The 21,426-nt window shown below is 29.2% G+C and overlaps 1 protein-coding gene across 2 annotated transcripts in view; it reads left to right on the top strand.

Annotated features, from left to right (window-relative positions):
* The first annotated feature begins 288 nt into the window (after positions 1 to 288).
* Positions 289 to 21,426, top strand: part of LOC132945256 (uncharacterized) — a 184,785-nt gene continuing 163,647 nt past the window's right edge. For both annotated transcript variants that reach the window (XM_061014948.1, XM_061014949.1), the window contains exon 1: positions 289 to 521. The gene's annotated coding sequence lies outside the window, so the exon portion shown is untranslated. The remainder of the gene's footprint in view (positions 522 to 21,426) is intronic.

Raw genomic sequence — 21,426 nt, 5'->3', positions numbered from 1 at the left:
TAGTGATGTCTGCGACGTAATAATTATTACGAACGGACTTAATTATAGGTACTTTAAGAGCACATATAGGTACCTATTATGGAAACTACGATACGTTTTCGGAACTTTTAGATTTTCGATTTGAACTCGCTTGTACTACCGCAATGCATAGTCGTTTGCGTTACCCTCGTATTTATTATAATAATATGACGCCGCGAGTCCGGTGCGGGTGCGCATGCTTGAATTTGGTTATGCGATGCGTGTGCTCGCTACGGGCATTTGAAAATCAGTGGCCGTTAGGGTGTTTTGACGCGAAGGTGTGGAGTATTGCGCGAGTACTGGACCGTCTGAGAAATTTCACACACATAAGTTCGCGATATTACGATATAGTATTAATATAGGTTTAATGCAGCGTAGGAACGATTGTGCGTTTTGACTCGATATGTTGGCCCTCGTTGACTGATTAATTTCATCTTAGCCCGTTGTTCAACACGTCTGAGAAGTTACGAAGAAGTGTGTCAAGCGAGGAAACGTCATTTTAGGTGAGTTTTTTCCATAAATTTCACATAAACGTTAACTACGACGTCTTTCACATACACGATACATAATATTATCTTACAATACGTTATCAATGAATAGTTCGAGTGATTTGGCTCTTTCGATAAAACTGATTACCTACAGTGAATATAAATTTATTTCAAATCAGAAGAATATTTTTTTCATTGTTGAATGGTTTTAACAGGTCTAAAAAATAAAGTTTGGGTTCAAATTGCTCAAATGGTTCGATTACACATATTGTGATTTCTACTTTGGAGTTTCAGATGAAAACCCAGTAAAACTATTTTATAAATGTATTGAACATAAGTATTATAGATAGGTATACTTAATTTTTGTAGAATATATGTATTATATTATATATAAATATACTTATGATAGAGCATATATCTGACAAAAAAGTAAACTTCAGTTAATTTTAAAATGTTTATTGCATAAACTGCTCGAGTAAAAGTAAAACTATATGGTGCAACTTATTACACCAGGGAAATGAAAACAATTTAAGTTGTTGAGTTTTTTTTTAGTAATCGAAACATTGGAATATTTTGTGTAGGTGTAGTGTGGTATATATATGCAATTTAGTTTAAAATTATACGTTATTCAAACTAACCAAGTTTTAGGCTTATATACAACATTGGTGCATGGGCCATGTGCAGGGCACATAAGATGTTTAAGACTAATAATAGCTGTAGACGTAATTAAAATACAGTTAGTGTGTTAAATCAACATATCTAAAACATCAGTTTAAATTATAATTGATTAAGCTCCTTGTTATTGTATTCATATAATCTGGTGAATTATTTTTCATATCTATATAATTATAATATACAATAATATAATATTCTTAAGTAGTACGACTTATATAATATATATGTATAATGTATAAAATATATTATAGAGGTAGGCATATTAGTACGTATATTAATAAAAAACATCATTAATTAAATATTTTAATTTTTAATACTGTAAGACATTAAACAATTATATACCTATATATTTTACAATAACAAAGTGCGATACCTAGTGTTTTTTTTTTTTTAAAGACATTTCTAAAAATTGACACTTTTTTAATTATGTAACTTTTTACCAGCCATTTTTACCAAAACCTTACTTTGAATTTTTTTTTATCTTTAATATAGTGTTATAATCCATATTTTAATAATATAATCGTTCTATAAAGTTTAGTGTTATACCATAATTCTTAAACTACATATTTAAAAATAAGACAACAATATAGGAGACGAAAAATGTTATTCCGTCATTGCATATATAGGTACCTATTAAAAATTCAAATAGTATTGAATATTAATTGTCGATTGAGATTTGATAAGATAAACTATGTAATTTGTTGTAATTAATAACAATTTATTTAAACACCATCAACAATAAACGTATTTATAATATTTAAATAGGTAATAACTTTTACTTAATATGCTTTATCTATCATTTAATTTTTGAATAATGAACATTTGAAATGTGAAGTAAATTCCTTAAATTCAAAAGCAGAACAAAAACTAAACTTTTTTTATTTTAATACAACATAAATTATTCTAGCACAGCAAAAAATCTCACAAATAAAAACAATAAAAACAGTTAGAGTACTCTTTATATTAAAACAGTATATTTTAGTTTTAAAAAATAGTTGATACAAACATCAAGAGCTAAATAGTAATAAAATTAAAATGTATAGTTTGATGAGTGATTGAATTGAAAAAATGTACTTAACGCATGAAAAACACATTTTCTTACACAATAATTGAATAATATGTTGATGAGTGATAACTTAGTACTAACACTTCTAATACATTATTTTTCAGCACTTTTATTCTTAGAAAACTATTTGTTACATTACGTCGTTACGCCGATTTAAACATTTTCATTTGAATAATTTATTCATATTATAATATTATAATTTCTTCGTCGCGTTTCAGTAAATCATTGGAAAATTAAAAAAAACATAATATTTTGTTAAGACCGCCTAAAAACTATATATATATTTTAGATTCTGAGCGGAGCGACGAATGTATTTATTTATTTGATTACAATACGTTATCCGTGAGCAGTTAAAAGCATTTCATGCATTTTTGTGACAGTTTTGCAGAGTTCGAAATGAAATTTAACGTTTGCACGAGTTACTAAACGTCATGGTTTAAGACGTGACATGCTTTTATGAAATGTGACTAAAATCGCGTTTACGGGAATCACATTTCAATACACAAACCAGAACCGTAGTGGAAAATTGTGTCGTAATAATTACTTTCTCCTGCCTTCGCCAGAGTAGATTTCCGACCGAATTGACCGATCTTTGCCGTTGTCCATTATTCACGTATTAATGTATTATTATAATATATTAGGCTATATAGGCACATTGACTCATGACGATTCGTTTATGCGCGCGCATGCATATAATATATTATGACATCAAACATTTATTTTTCACTAAGGTAAACCGATCGCTGATATAAATCGCTAGAGCCTGGAACTTAGGCTGTATAGGTATACTTCTTACTTATATCCCATTATGTTAACCTTGTTATTTTCGTAACGGATACGAGTAGTTACATTTTATATATTTATTTATTCTTTGTGAAGTTGACGAGCACCACTGAACATGTTCGTGTGGCGGCTACATTTTACATTCATTATACCTACTTACATATTCCCCTACGTCCGACAATTGCAATATTATATAAATTAGTTATTTATTTTAGTATTTGAACGATACCATATTATAGAAATTTACCATAAAGTATAAATTAAAAAAATCAGAAACCAAATTTACTTTCATATCATAGCATTATATTATGGCGTTATCTGATAGTGTGTGATGCTAAATATATAAATCGTAAATACACTAATGCTCCTCGCACGGTTTTCCCGTAAAGTGTCATGATTGAAAAAAAAACATATAAGATATAGTTATTATAGTTTAAACACGAAAAGAATGCCGGGAGAAAAATGTCTTAAACGTTATCGTCTACCTTAAAGAGTTATATCTGTTTTATGGAATTGCGTACAGGGGCTGCCATACCTAACGAAAAACGACAATATTAATAATAATAAAAAATCTCCTACCATTTTCTATTACACATTTCTGGTTGGAAATATATAATAATATATATGTACCTACCTAACGTTTATAGATCGTGTGTTGTTTGCTGTACGTAATGCGCTCGGCCGTGCCATACTTCAAATGCCTGCGATAAATTCAAACGGTATAAGCCGTTCTGTATTGTGAACAACTATTTTCCGTTACCGTATACAGTCACAGAGTAACGGTTTTCACACGGAAGTTAACACTTTATAAATCACTATGTGTGATCTCCCGCGGTGCAGTATATGTTGTAATTGGAATACAACAAACCATATTTTTTTTTAAATTTTTTTTTGATGCCTCAGTTTCCAACATTTTTCTATAGAGATATTTTCACCATAAAAATTATGCAATTTTGAATTCATATTTCAACGTTGGAATAAAAAAAGAAAAAGAAATGTTATCTCATCTCTCAATAAAAATCCTTTTGTTAAACCACATGGCTTAGTCATTATTGTTATTAAATTAAAAGTATTTTTCGCTCAACGAACACAATAACACCGAATGAAGTTTAATCACATTCGCTTCATAACAATTCCAACAAGTATTATAATTGCTAGAATTGAACATTTCGGAAATTAAGGCACTTTATTTGTGTAGTGAATCGATGTTATAATGTCTTACAATCAGACAAAAAAACTTATGCAAATGCCAAATCGATTCGTTAATTATGGTCCACTTAAAAAAAAAAATTTAGTTTATGAAATCCAACGTATAATTTTTTAAAACCATAACAATCTGTCGTAATTGTTAAGTATATGAAATATATTTTAGAAATACACGCAAAGGATGGTATGTAGTTTTTAAACGATGCTAGTTTTTTAAAAAATAAATTATAAAGCTGAATTTTTATGTTTTAAATTCTAAGCGATGACATGTTTGTTTTACAATGATATGTGTGTTTTTTATTTTTGTGTGTATCATAACTTACTTTTTGGAGTGGTAAAAATAATGCTTCAACTTCGAGAGTGCAGGTTTCTGGTAACGAATTGGATCTAGCTGGTATCTAATTTAGTGGATCAAAACTATTATTGTTTGTACCTATTGAATATTTTATAAGTTAATAAAAATAATATATTTTTATATTATACTATAATATTAGAATACTTGATAATATAATGTTTGCACTATTTTTATCTCAATAGGAAAATAAATTACTTATAACCTACCTATAGTTATATAAATAAATAATAAAATCCTTAGGAATTGTGGCTGACACACTGCATCGTTTTTCGTATTCAATGATTTATTGACAACAATTTCACTGACCTCACTGATTGACGAAGCACACTCGAAACTAACTAGTAACTATTTTACCTAAATTAGCAAAGTAAATTCCCCGGTTTTCTGTTGATATTACTTTTATTTAGGGTATTTTAATTTTTAAATAAGTTTCATAAGTCTTATTGCACAAGCGCAGAGCATCTGGGAATAACAAAGTTAAAAAATTTACCAACATTTGATTAATTGGTCTGTGTAAAAAGCTATAGAAACTTTTTCAATGTTTACCATGGGATTTGGGTAGTTGGGTACATAAAGATGTATTAAGTTTTTTTTATGAATTACCTTTTTTATTAGAGAGATGGTTTGTTTTTTTTTTTAACTAAGATAATAATATTATTATTAATCGTGGTAATTAGGTATACGAGAACGTAAAGTGAGTATTATATAGTTATTAATCCCTCTGACCCTCACTACTATAGAATGCGAATATGATTTATATTTGAACTTTATCGTATAATATTGATATATATATATATATAACAGCTGTGAACAGAAACATTTTTCATTGGTTATAATAGTATGTCCTGCACTACGGGGGACAATGTTACAACTATAAATAATTAAATCGGCGATACACCAGAAACCTCATAGGTACATTTTAGCATTAAAACTGTGTGAGCTCTCAGCCGTAATAAATAATAATATAGGTATATTATAAACAATATTATCATCATGACTATATTGACATAATATTGTAAACGCATTTTAACTTTACTACATTACCAGCAAGCAGCAATAATTCACTACAGTATGTCGTATGATATACCTAGGTACAAGCAATATTATACTCGATGGATAGGGCTCAAACATTAAAGCTATCATGCACGTAAAATAACACACTGACATATTATTATAGATTATGTACCTAAATAATCACCATCTACCAATCAAGGCCATTTCTGTATTGGAGACTGGAGAGTCAATAGACCACAGACATCAGCTCCCTACATTATTTTTCATGCAAAAATCGTTATGTAATATAATATTATAGAATATAGATAATACGTATACAGGCCACAGGGTGATTCATCAAGTATACTCAGCCCCACTTTTTCCCGTTTAATAATTAATTTCTTTAAATTCTGATTTTTGGAACTATTTTTATACTTAAAGGCCATATTTTAAAAAAACATACTTTTTTTTGTAGGGTCAAGTCTTCAACTACTAAGGTAATTAGCCTGTGTTATGTGAGGGAGGGTACTGTAGATTTGTTTACATGTGTGTGTTGTTTTTTGGCAAAATTTTTATTGGGAATCCGTAGGTGTCTGCCATTCCCGGTTAGGGGATGGCGGCCTCTCTCCAGACAGGAGTCTGCTGGAGAGAAGTGCCACCCGTGACCGAGATTCGAATCGACGCCTTAGTCCGCCCGGCCACTCCGTCCCTCAATACATATACTCTATTCCCGTTATGAAGAAACTACGGCGGCGACCAATTTTCGTCGGCTGGGGGTCTGCCAACACCCGTCTGTCATCCCACCGATTCAACCATCTGTGTGGTTGAGTCACGCCCTTGCGCACAAATCAGCCACCGAGGTTCCTTCATAACGTGAATGTGGAGTATACTTCGATTTTGCACACTATTTAAGGAGTGGCGTTATCAACTTCTTTTTCCAAACTCACCATCTTTTCCTATAAATTGATATCAGATGACTTTTGAAAATGACGATGTATCTGAATTGAAATTTGAACAAGTGGTTTTTGAGTTATTTAACTTAAAGTGCTAAGGATAATATGATTTAGGAACTATGATGATTAGAAAACTTAAGTTATTAATACCAATCTATAAGCATTTTAGAATTTGTAAAAATGTTCAAATACCTATAGTAAATACTAGGTTGAATGCTAAATCAATTATATATTTTTGTAAAATGGGTTTTAAGGACTAATACTTTAATGTATACACATTTATAATTCAGAAACAACTCTTGCAAATTTTTATTTAGATTGTTACATCAAAATATTCAAAAAATTATTTATTTAGATATTTACATAGAAATAAGTTGGTTCTCATTTGTAAAAAGTAGTTTTTATCACTGCAGTAATACTGGACACTCCTTAAATTGTATAAAAATAAAAATAATTTGTAATCTGAAATGAGGTCCTTGTATAGGTACTTAAAAATACTAAAAAATCAGAATTTGAATAAATTTATAATAAAAGAAAAAATGGGGTTGAACGTGTTTAGTGAATCACTCTGTATAGGTTTATAAAGTATTCTGATATGTTAACAATGAAGTAAGAACATTATAACATTGCCTAATATTAGTATCATAGGTAATTATTTTATTATGGTTATTATTAGGTGCCTCATTATACTATATCAAATTAATGTTAAAATATTAAATGAAAATGCATATTATAAAAATAAAAATATGTATATATTAGAAAGGATTATTCATTTTTATATTCGCATGGTAAGCTTCCGTCACATTTAGAATTACAAATTTGGGACGCTTATCTGCAAGCACATCTGTTTGTCTTATTTTTTTTTGTTTTACAATGGTATCGGGTATATTATTATCCTTTTACCGTTGAAATACTATTTGTAGCCGGCAGCCGCTGCCTCTAAAAGTGAAATTGGTTTTTCTGCGTGACCTGCTGATTCTAAAACAGAAGCCAGATCGAGTAATTTTGCTTTGCAGGGATTTATTTTTGATCTCGTGTAGGTACACGTGTTTCAAAAATCCATGTTCAGTGCCTACAAATAAGTTTAATTATTTTTCAGAAAATACCACGCATCTCTAAGTCGGATCGATTGTATTAAAAAAAAAATGTTATATAAACCTCAAACTCGAAGTTCAACTAACATTTTTTTTTTTGCTGGCGGGGAGGGGCAAAAAATATATGAAATTAGACAAGGTACTCACAATCGGGTAGCGTATAGTGATTACGGGCAGAATCAATACGATGTTATTATTGTTATTATGATCCGTTGTTGAACCACGTTATCGGGAAATTTGTTCGTATCGTCCACGGAGGTAAACAACATCTGTCTCCACGATATATATATATAGTATGTACAGGGTACTTTAACGATACGGATTGAAAGTAAACGACGTGTATATATAAATAACGTTGGGGAGGGGGGGGGGGGTGGATAGAGGCCGAGAACGGCCGGACGGTGTGCTGCGGGATTAACGTCGGCGATGGCGAAAGAGTAACGACTATAATATATATATATATAATGATCGATTGTTTATAAGCTCGCACCATCTCCCTTATACTTTCCCTCTGTCTCTGTTGCTTTCGTTCGCTCAGTCACTCTAGACTAGGCCTGTATACGAGGCAGGCACAGAGATCGTGTATATTCTCCGTTAATGGGGGGCTGTATATACCTAGTGCAGTAGTGTTGTTGTTGCCGGTGTAATTTAACCTTCTAAAACAGGGACCACTACCACCCGCCCGGAGCCGCGCCCACCTAATGGGTCCTTCAAGTGCAAACAAAGTCCGCGACGCCGACCGGGTCTCGTACACACCCACACATTCCCGCACACACTCACAGACACAGACACAGACACTCGCACACACAGACACGCACATGCGATGGGTGGCCGCATACGTATACAATACGTCTATATAGACGCGAGACGACTTTTAATCAGCGCGCCACGCAGAGGAAACAACGGTTTTACGCGTATGCGTGTGTGCGTGTGTCTGTAGTTGTTATCTCAGGGGTAGCTCAGCTGCATATGTACAAATAGAGTGGTACACCCGGGTCATCGGGGGATAGCAGTCCTAAGATTTTTCCATTTTTTTTTTTATTCTCTACTCCCGTTTTGTTTTCCTCTGTCTGTGAAGCCATAATGGTATGTATTATATTTATATATGTACACACACACACACACACATGAAGTACGTGTCTGCACTCTGCAGTATGTATAAATTGTACAGCGGGGTAAGTCGAATGTGTAATATTATAATATAGTGTACATTTATTATATTTATACATGCGTAATAATTATGTACAGTGACTACGATGCGAGTCCGTTGAGGTTTATTTTTCGTGCAGCAGACTTATAATAATTATAATTATAATTATTGTCATCCATCACCTGATTCTACTTGGCCTTCGTCTTACGAACCATATTGTTACAAAATGGTTTTTTTTATCGTTGGTCGTAATAAGTTTATGACATATCAGATGGATTGTATACATGTCGTATATCAGTATAACGAATTCAAGTTTAACCATAATAATATGCTCATTAGATTATCCGTAATACATCGATTACAAATATTTTTTCTAGGCTTGGTTTATCCGAAAACGATACATTTTTCATTTAAAACTAACACTACATTTTTTCGCACCGATTTTATCGAGACTTAAGGGTCCCGGTGCCAGTTTTTCAAATTTTCCACAATTCTATAAATTTTGAAAATTAAATTTTATATTTTAGTTGCCACTTCAATTATAAGACTTGTTCACTAATCTACTACCCAATACTTATTTAGGGGGGGGGGGGTCGATAGGGTGTATTATATCGAAAAAAATGACTACGGGAATAAATCTCAATCTTTGTAGAGTTGTTGGATTTTGATGACTATTTTTTTATCTCAAAAAAGAAGACTTCCTACAGCCCACATCGATTTCTGATTTTGTATTTTATTTCAAATAATTATATTAAAAAAATTGTAAAAAAATGATTTTTATCTTATATTTTTTTAGACACATAATAAAGTTTGAGAATAAAATATTGAAAAACAGAAATTGACGCGGGCTGTAAAATAATTCCCTCTAGCAATTAAAAAAAAAATTATGAAATTTGGTTTATTTTTACAAGGCGGTATCGTTATTGCCGCAGAGTGTATTTTTGAGGACAAAATGGCATCGGCACCGGGCGCCTTAATAAAAAATTCAAAAATGTATCTTTAAGAAAAAATGTGATGAGTTTCATTTTTCTTTTATCCGAGTTTTACAAGAACTTTTAATTTAAATTTTTAATTAGACATTTAATATTTAGTATTTAATGTACCTATATATCAATAAGTACATTGAGAACATTTGAGTACCTAGTAACTTGTAATCAAAGAGATCTATTCGTTGTCCGTTGACTAATATTTTTAATTGTCAATATTTGTAGGATTTTATTTCATGTTGTTAACTTGTAGTCTTAAATTGCAAAAATAAAAGTAATTTAGTATTTAGACACGTATACATACTAGCTATAAGATTGGTATAAGATTTGTATAACACAATAAAATATATAAAATCATAATGACTAAATATAATATTAAATTCAATTAAACGCGATAGGTGCGTACTAGAAATTGTTCTCTATTTTCTGTCCTAATCACATTAATCGGCCACCGTGGTTGTTCATAAAGAGTCAGGATGGCAGCTATTAAAACTTTGGCAATTGAACCGCACGATTACTTTTGGAGACAAATGAAAGGTCAGCTGGAGTTTGAGCCAATTTAATATATATATATATATTATATAGAAGTGCCAAAACGAGAGAAAAACTAATACCAAAATAATAATAAGTTTTTCAAAGTTCTTTAATGAACATTTTGTTAAAAGTAATTGTACAATTGAGGAAATTAGAAATGTGAAGGTATGTTCAATGACGTTCGGTAACAATGCCTTATGGAAAATGGAAATCTCAATATTAAATCGGTATTATAATAATGCAATAATATTGCGTACTTACACTTACTCCGATTATAATATTTTTAATTGAACATAGGTGAGAATTGAGAATAACAAATTATAGATTTGTTTTTGCAACCATAAGTGCATAAAACTAAATCATTGATTATTCGGAGGATAACATGTAACGATAAACAGTATGATAATATAATAACAATAATAATAATATCGTAAAGAATGTAAATTAGGTTTGAAGACACGCCTAGCCCAATAACGCGATTCAACCATAAATAACAAGGAATATATATAATAAAGGGGAGAACAGATGTATTTTAATGTTTATAAAAAGTATCCTACATTGGTATAAAAGTTTTGAAACCTAGCTATACTTCTCCTCACGAATAGTTGAAATAATATATAAGTAGTTGGTCGATTTTTGTATTGTTATTATTATTATTATTGCATATCTAATATATCGTTGTTGATTTAATTCTCAGTAATGGACAATATAATATCAATTATATAATATACAAACGTCCTGTTAAACAAACAGGGTATGCATAACATTGTTCGATTAAAAAATAATATTATAATTTATTACATATAAATATCTAAATACAAAGAGTTTATGATTATTCTTATATTTTTAATTATTTAAAAAGTACAATTAATTTAGACCAATACAAATAAAAATATATAACATAAAACCAATAATCAGTTTGTCATTTTTAAAGAAAAAAAAAATTATAATATAATGTACCTACACTGCTAGTTTTCAAGTAAAAAAATAAAATTATTATACCTGATTAGCCTTAATGGAGAATAATCGTATATTTCTTAAGTAACGATTTTCTATTGTAGATGTGCATTTTCAGGCAGAACATATCAGAATAGCGTCGTGTACTCAAACACGTATATATTATAATATACATTTGATACATTATAATTACATTATTTTCAACATTGTATAACTAATAAGACATAATAACGTATAGTATCCATTATTTACTGAAAATATAAATTCATGCAATATTGTATGTGCTTTATTGAAATGCTGATTTTATGAAAATATGTATTGTTTTAAAAATATAAATAGTAATAGCTACCTAATAGGTATATTATTTCAAAAGTAAAATACCACCATTAGTTTTTTCATGTTTCGTTGTTTAGAGATGTATTAATCGGTACTTAACATTGCAAAAATTATTGTACCAAATGTAAGTACCTGGTCCTAGGTAATAGCAGGAACCTACCACACCCTTATGATATTGGCAATAGTAATGCATATTAATTTTATATTAAAAACTAGTGTGGTATAATATTAATACATGGTTCTTGGACTCTTGGTCTTGACGAAATCATAGGCAATATAGGAACGCCGCCTTAATTATTTCATACAATTTTATTGGCTTTAGTTGATCTGTTGGAGTTTCGTTGGAAAAAATGAAAACATATATATTTTTTTCATATATTTCTAAAAAAGTTCAGTGATGTTACATCGACCATTATAGTGGTCGGAACTAGAGCGTTGCCAAGACGATCACGTTTCTTAGAGGTATCATTGTGGTGTCGACGAAAGGAATATTGCAAGGTAAGAACTTATACATTATTTATAATCCCTGACAAATGACAATTGTGTGGCTCAATTCATCTCCAATGGTTTTAAACGCAATCATTCTAGTCGTATTAATTGCTTTTCTCGTAATCGCTTCTGTTGTACAAGTACAATAACACATCAAATATATATATTATTATAATATAGTACACAATCAGGTGGTAGTACAATAATTGTCTGGGAAAATGTTGATAGTAAGAATTAGAATGGACTTATTATTCAGAAAAATCGATGTCGATACATTAATATTGGGATCACGGTATTACAGTAACCAATATAAATCAATCGTCGCAATTAAGTCGGGTATTGTGTTGACGTTTGAAATTTGAATAGAATCATCTGCCAATTTATCAATAACGTACGTGTTATTTGCTACACAAATTTACTATAAGGTATATTAAGGTAGTGAAATAAAATTATTTTTCCGTTTTATTTTTCGATTCGGAAATAGTGTAGCACTAGAGTGGCGCACTTCATTAGACGGATTACAACTACAATATACATATCCAATGTTCCGACGAACAATATCTTGAAACTGAATCAGACGTTTCATATATTATTGTACTACTGTTTACACAATAAATATATTAGCAAGCAGAACATATGTTCATTAGAATCGTCTTATTCCAAACGCTATCCGTCAATATGGTCTGTTTTAATTGACTTACATTAGTTATAGTAGGTAAGTAGGTATAACATAACCATGTTTGAGGTGAAGACTTTCCGAGTACCCAGAATGGGAATCAGTTACCCAGATATAATCTAATACGATAGTGCTCAAAATTAAAATTATTTTCTGTACTTACCCAAAGTCGTGTTGAAGAGGTTTATCAATATTATATTATAACATTATGTCGAAATGTATACATTATTATAGTTACTATACTTAGTATTTAACCATAAATCTCTACATTAACAATAGATCACCATATAAATTAAATAACAGTAGTATAATTTCTATTTTCGGCCAAACATATTATATGTCAGTGTTAATAATAGCCAGGTATAGTGGAAATAGTGGTCCAGTGAGGTAACTATAGGTAACTTATCGGTGAAATGAGATTAATTTATAAAATATTTTTAATAATACATACACCCTAATCCAAGTATATATAATATATATCATTATGACATTAAACATAATTTACGTTACTCAAGTTTACATCCATCGTCGCCGCTACTTCCATTTGGTGGATTAAATTCGATCAAGATAAAGTGCATAAATTATATTTTTAACTTGTGTACTTAATAACAATTTTATTCTTTTACGGAAGATTGAAGTGTTGTGTTATTTTATAAAGTTAATAGAAACTATGATTTATATTTTTACTTATACGATTTATATAAATCACGTTTTTTGCAATATTAAAGAATTCATTTTTTATTAATATCAAGTCACATTTATAAACAAATATTTCCAACGTAAATCTCAAAATCCTTGTTTGAGCACCTCCCCGGGTTAGGCGTACCGGGTCCAATTGTGAATATAAACCATTCAAGGACCCACTCAAGCACACTCAAAAAATTTCATCAAAATCGATGCGGCCGTTTAGGTTGAGTTTGAATACTTACACACAAACAGAAGAAATATAATATACATTAAGATATGTAACCTTATTGAACATTACGTAATATTATGTATAATATAATATTAATTATTTATCGTTATTATTTTATTTCGAATTTGTTTTATGCATTTAAGAAGATATAAATAATACCGATTGATGATTAAATCAATATATTATACTAAAACAAAACATTACTCATAGCAAATAAATATTTGTTTTTTTGTTTTCATTTATTTGTAATAATATTAAAATTATTAATACAACTGCATTAAACTAAAAGATTGGAATTGTTAGGTACTGATATCATAAAGACAACTGATTATTACGTCATTTCCGTTTTCGAGTGTAATGTTATTGGTTCATGTGAACGACGAATGACTCTACAACAATATTATTAAATACATTGTCTGTCTGTCTGTCTGTCTTTCACCGTCTATCGTGTCGTCCGGAACCGCTTCTGGACTTGAAGTTACCGTCTAGCCGTTTAAATTTTCACAACAATCGTCCAACGATCACCCCTTTTTAGATCAAATAAGAGCCAGAAACACAGAATATGTCGCTTTTGTACGTTTTCTAGAAGTAATATCTGTATTCGATCATTTGCCAAAGAAAATGCACCTATATATTATGATGAGCAATATTTTAATATACTTCTAAACAATTTGGATACCTACTTAACTTCTTTTATTTTAAATTATTATTTTAAAGAAATATGGAGCAGTTTCCTATATATACATTTGTGGTATTAAAAATTACTCTATATAAATGTTTTGAATTTTTTTTATGTAAGTAGATTATGTGGACTTATGTGAAAAAATTATACGTGTTGGCTTGCAAAGGTATTGTAATGTAATTTTCAACAAATTTTAGTTCGTTAACAATTTATTTAATTTTAAATAATTTAAATTAAACTATAAATACTAAATATTACTAAGATAACAATTTAGAATTATTGTGAAAAGACGAAAAGTGTTATTTGTGTGCTCCCTGCAGCTTCAAGTATTGTATAGGTATCATATATTAGTCCCCACAAAGATCATTCATTTTTTATCAAGTCTCTGGTGAAACTTGGAAAAGGGTGTCGATAAACTGATATTATATTGTATAATTTATTGTCAAACATCATTGTATATAAATAAATAAATAAATAAATTCGTTAAAAGTTGTAAAAAATGTACTGAAGTTTTACGATTACATATTTTGGGCCATTTGGCAATTTAAATTTCAAAGTCATAAACCAGCGGTTCTTAGGTTAGGACTTATGTGTTAGGTTAAGCTTTTCAAGTACTCGTGTCCCTTAACGAGAGACTTTTTAAAACCACGGACTCACTCCTAATTTTCTTTCAAATAACCATTTTTTATTTTTATAAAAATGTTTACAAGAAATCTCATATTTATCTCTATTGCTGCAAAAAACCATCGATAGAGTCACGAACCTTTGGTGACCTGAATCACAGTTTACAGTTGCTTAAAAATGTAAGTTAATATATTTTATCATATTATAATTTTAAAGATTTATTTCACCATCATAATATTGATAATTGATATCGTGTTATTGTATAGGTAATTTAAAAAATCTTTATTCGTCAATTTTGATTATATTATGATATGCATTAAGATTAGTAAACACTAAATAGCAGATAAATTGTTAACATAATTCCACCAGAAATTATTTTCCAACACATTTGATTGTTTTAAAATGTATATTAATATAATAATATTACGTCGATATACAATCTTCCATTGAAATCTACTGACTATACCATGATGAAACCCAGCCTCTTATGACACCGCCCATAGTCAGACTATTATTGTAACCATAACCTATGCATAATACTTATTATAAATTCACAAAATGCGACCATTGATAAATCACTAATTCGTGAAGTTACAGTAGTTTTACAACAATATGGTATGAAATCACCACTGTCGTATTATTTATGCTACCTATACAATCCTTATAATTTTCTTGTACAATAACTATAATGAACTCTTTTCATGTTATTTCTATTTAAACCAGGTCTGTTGAATGGTAGCTTATATTCTACCATACTTTTATAGTATGTAGTTCAAATGTCTACGAACAAAAATTGTTTGTCCAAGATTAATGTACCTATATATGAGTACAAGCTGTACATATAATTATATGATGTATATAGGTATATACCAGAATCTAGCAATTGATTGGAATGCGTAACAAAATATATTAAAAATATACATTTTATCAATTCAACAATAATTACTATAATAGATGATCAAAGGAAAAAATAATTATAAAACGATTCCATAAGAACTTCAGTTTTATCAAGATGTGCACAAAATATGTACATAATTACTTATAAAATTCAAGAAATATAATTATTTTTAGCGTCTGTTGATAGAAATAATTGATCATATTGAATAATTATTGTAACAAATTATCATTCAAAATATGTTGGGATCTTAATAATTTTATTGTAAATATTATGTAATTTGAATAATGTAATTTAATTTATAGGTACTTATTATAATATAAGCCAAATTACAAGGATCGTATTTCTTTTATAATAATTACCTATATTTAGTTTTTTTAATGAATTTTGTTAATTATCATTTTTCTGAGTCAAAGGACTCTGAGTCTCAAAAACTTCAATTAATTATATGTATCGATTGATATTTTACGTATTTTGGATGGTACTTTAGAACATATAATATAGTCTGGTATTATTATTTTAATAGTAGTTCCCTTAAGCTTTAAGCATAAGAGCAAATTACTAACGAATTGCAATGAATGGGGATATATATTGAAACAAGTTTTTAATAAAAATTAATTTTTGTTAAAATATGCAACAATATTCTGAAATTAAAAAACACTAACCCTTGGAACTTAAAAAATATCAAAGACGTAGGTATAAAGTCAGGTTGAATCATAATAAGAAATAATTTCATTCATGGTTGTCATTATAATAATGGTATCGGTGTCCATGACCACTGTAGTTAATAACAAATTCATTTAAAAAATAATTTTGACCAAAAGAACTCCTGACAAAGACATTCTAAATATTCTTGTAGTCTCAATGATAGAAATAAATTATAAGATTTTCGTTTGGTTTAAATTTTGAGTACTGTAGATGTTTTTTTTTATCAAAAAATATATAGTTTATTTAATTTTAGTATTATTTTACCATATTGTGTAAGTAATGGAACTTAACTTTCGAATACTAAGACACTTGTATTATTTTTCTTTTTATAGTTAATCAAATACATGATTTTAAGATATTTAGTATAACTACTAAAATATTTTGTCACTAATTTTTTTGAAGTAATCACAATTTTAAAAACATTCAATTAACTCAAGTCAGAGTCATTTTTGTTATCGAATGACATTGCTAATCATTGGTTTTGAGTTGATAATAATAATATCTATTACCACTAAATAATACGGTTCTGCTCAGCGTGTCCTAAGGGAAATCCTGTATCGTCTGGGTTTTTTTTTAAATATAAATATATACATATATATATATATATATCAATAACATAAATTTAGAAAATAACCATACAACAATAATTACAGTTGGTAAAACTAACTATTACTGAAAAATATATCGCTGATAAAATAACCATCCGATTCAAACTATATAGATTTACTTCATATTTTGTAGTTCCGTTTTTAATCGTCCTGGTTAACATATAATTTTATGAAAAACATACTAAATTATGAATGTTTTAACGAATAACGAAATATTTTAATAATTTGTTGCACATCGCGTGATCGTTCTCTAATTAAATATCAAAACACTTGTCATGGTAAATTTTAATCGAGTACCTACTCTATTAATTGGCGTAATGTTAATTTTTAAATTTAATCTAAGCCAAATATATATATTTAATATGATATATAGGTACCTTTTAAAAACGCTGATGACTTATTGAAACCGTGGTATTGACAAATCCCATTTACTGGTAGTTTATTGATTTTAATTAACCGGTACTTGGGGATAATTTCGACCAATTCCTCCTCAATTTCCCACTGTAATTTATTGTACTTTTTTGGTTGACCTTTTTATTGTTTCATGAAAAATATAAAACTTTTTGGACAAATACTCTAATCAACCTGGTATTGTCGAATTGTATCCATCTACGATTGGTACTTAATGAAACGTACAAACGGCATTGATTTATTAAATTTGTAATGAGTGATTCTCAATGAGTGCAAACCAATAATCATTGATACTCAATCAAAATGGTAGTTTGTTTTAACAAATATACATTTTTATAGACCATGTTTAATAACATTTGTTATTTGTTAAAATTGTAAATACACAATACTGTACCAGTTAAATTTCATATAATTTTAAACATTTAGGACGTAAAGTATAATAGGGTGTAATACAATTTATATGTTTAAGACAGCGTATCACTGTTTAATTATACGTTTTCATCATCATAATTAAAATGTGTACTTCAATGGTTAAATATTTTACAGTTGAAAATTGGTAAATATATTTATAATACTAACGTATGTAGTATAGTTTTGTAGCTAGACATTTTTTACTAGGGATGACTTCTGCCATTTTTTGAGAATAAACATTAAATTAATTTTTGAAAAAAATTTTGTGAATACGATAACCTATATTAATAACCTTAATTTTGCACTAAATACTTTAAAAACCAGTGTCAAGCCCCTAGAGCATGGTCACGATACCGAATGCGTGCACACTTTAATCAAAGCAGGCCAACGCTTTGAGTGTTGTTTAAAACTCACTATAAACAGTCAAGTAATAATCCGATAACAGTTGAAGTTTTTTTAAAGGTATGTGGCGATACAGACATTTAAACTACAGACATTTTTCTAATTGCGTTTAAACAGTAGCACCAAGACAATTCATTTAAAATATAATTGTGTAATGCAGGTATAAGAAAGTTAACTGAGTTGTTGTAAAAGTTTTCCTTTTGTCACTTACTTATCTTATATATTGGTAAGGACAAAACTGTTTCACAACTACAATAATAGCGTTCGCCTCAAATATGTAGTTAACTAAGACACATATGAATTACATATCCCGAGGCGTATAGCCAGGAAATTCCAAGAGGGGATGGTATAAAGAATAACAACCTTAATGGACTAAATAAAATATATTATACTTATAGTTTCCAATACTAATATATTTTGAAAATTAATTTCTATTAAATAATGGCTATAGTAATAATATCGTAATCTATATCAATATAATAATATGTATAAAAGGCAATGTATGGTTGTGGTTTATAGACTCAAAAGTTACCTGATTTTGACAAAAATTTCAGTGATCGTTCTTAAAGATACCAGAACGTTTTAGAAACTAGATTACACTATACGTTCGATAGGTGGGGTGCTGAACAAATTTTAAAACGAATTTTTTTATGGCACAATTGGCTATCCAGGAAAAAACGTTCCTGACGAAATACTATAATTTATAATATATTAAACAGTTATTTTAGCCAAAACATCCAATTTTTATTCCATCATACTGATCGATCTAGTAATGCGATAATACTTTTTAAAACAGATTTGAATTCAATATTATGTCTACTTGAGATTGGTTAGTCTACTTTTACCAATTTCGCCCCTCCCCCTCTTAACCTCTGAAAATTTAGCTTAAATATTTTGAAATTTCAGAATTTTCAAGCGTTGATTATTCGGGATTTATTCGGAATTTAAATCAGAAATCTTAAAATGTAAACTGACCGATCTCAAATAGATATTCTAACGAATTCAGATCAGTTTTCTGAAATATTATCGCATTATTAGATCGATCGGAACAAAAAAAGCGGGAGCGGTAAGTTGTAGTGAGGGTCCGCAATAGATTGATTATAAATATCTTGCGTATATTCATAATGCACCGCTACACTACGTATATTATGCATTTATAATTGTTATAATTAATAAAATTGATATTTAATAAGTATATAATATATATAAGTATTGAATTGTACGTAAGTAATATATTTTTTGTCTCGCCTGCACCGAAAGTTTGGTTTTCGACCGCGGTTGAAGCGTTGGAAAGCGACCTTTTTCGGGTCCGGCGGGCCGTAAAGTGGAAATCCTCAAAAGTGCTGCAGGACGCGTATATCACGCGTATTCCGCGTGCACAACCAGACAATGAAATCTATACCACGGTCCTTACAAAACATAAACTTTTAGTTGCATGTTATATACATATTATAATCTCCTTGAAATTTGCATGACGCGTAAACATTTTTATTTCATGAAATTCTTTTCGTAGAATAATCTAATTGTTGCATATATCCCTATATTATAGTGCTTCACCTTTGCCGTGATTACATTTTTTTGTGCGTCGCGTTTGGTATGGACTAGGTAATAGAAAACGGGTATAACGCGAGGATTTGAAACAGCGTAATAAGATCTGCATATTATGCATTTATAATTATTATAATTTATAGATCATAACAATTTGATGACTTTATCATCAATTTTAATGATAAGAAATCGGAAACTTTTAAAACTTTCCTTATGGACACATTCAATTTACATATGATAAACAATCCAGAAGAATCTACAACGAGAGATGACACCACTATCGATGCAGTATTTTCAAGATATTTGGAAAAAATTACATCACAACGTATCATATTTCAGTTATCACAGGCCTGTGATTTCGATTATTGAATATGATTAATATAATAGTAATTAAATAGTAATAATAATAATCATTTTCATTTTCATTTATTTTTCACATTTACTTATTGATATTTACTTTTATTTTGAATGGTTCCACTAAAATGTATTTGTAATCTATAATATTTGTTGAAAAAGAAACTTCGTTTCTACCGGGTGTCCCATGACAGCACTCACTTTTTTTATTTATATTTTTGTAGATTACATTTCAAATTATAAACTATTAAGTATAAACTATAAACTTTAAACTACTATCACATAATAATATTTGTTACCACTATTAACAGTTTTTATTAATGAATCAAAACTTCATTCGAAAATTTAAAATCAGCATGACATATATTTATATTGTGTGTGACAGTCAGTTGTATCATTCGATATAATAATATATTTACTATCAATTATGCGTTGATCTCTGGGAACGACAACGCAAGCGTTGTTTTATTTTGTCAGGTCATCTTAAAAATATATCTTAAATTTGTTTACACTCAATTCAACCAGTTAAAGTAGTAATATAACTTCCACGCGAAGCTGGTGCGGTTTGCTTATAAATTATAATAGTACTATACCATTTTATTATATACTTGTAATTAATAAACCCGGTCGATGAGCGGAGTGTATTACTCCTATACAAAACCTCCTCTCTATGCCACCACATTTTCCACCTTAGTATACAAAATTGAGGTTTTCAACGCGTGACAATAAGACATAGTATCGTCTTATACTATAGATATATCGGTATTATATTAATCCGTCACATTGATGAATATATTTTTAATTGTTTGTATAAGTAGGTAATTACGTTGAAATATGTATAAAATGTGTTTATATTCAGATTATTTTTCTCGGTGTATATTTTAACTTTTAAGTAAAATATATAACTGAACATATTAGCGTATATACATATATGTACCATATACTATGTACTATATGCTAATATAACTTGCTAATAATGTATGAACATTTTAAACTCTAGACTGCGTACGTAAACAACTGCAGTATTCCGCTGCAGTGCATTAAAAATCGCCGCAATTGTTTTAAGCGCTTCCTACTTTAAACATAATTTTGTTCTGATAATTTATGA

Source organism: Metopolophium dirhodum, chromosome 5 (assembly GCF_019925205.1).
Source record: "Metopolophium dirhodum isolate CAU chromosome 5, ASM1992520v1, whole genome shotgun sequence".
Classification (NCBI taxonomy): Eukaryota; Metazoa; Arthropoda; class Insecta; order Hemiptera; family Aphididae; genus Metopolophium; species Metopolophium dirhodum.
This window is presented reverse-complemented; position numbering and strand designations above follow the sequence as displayed.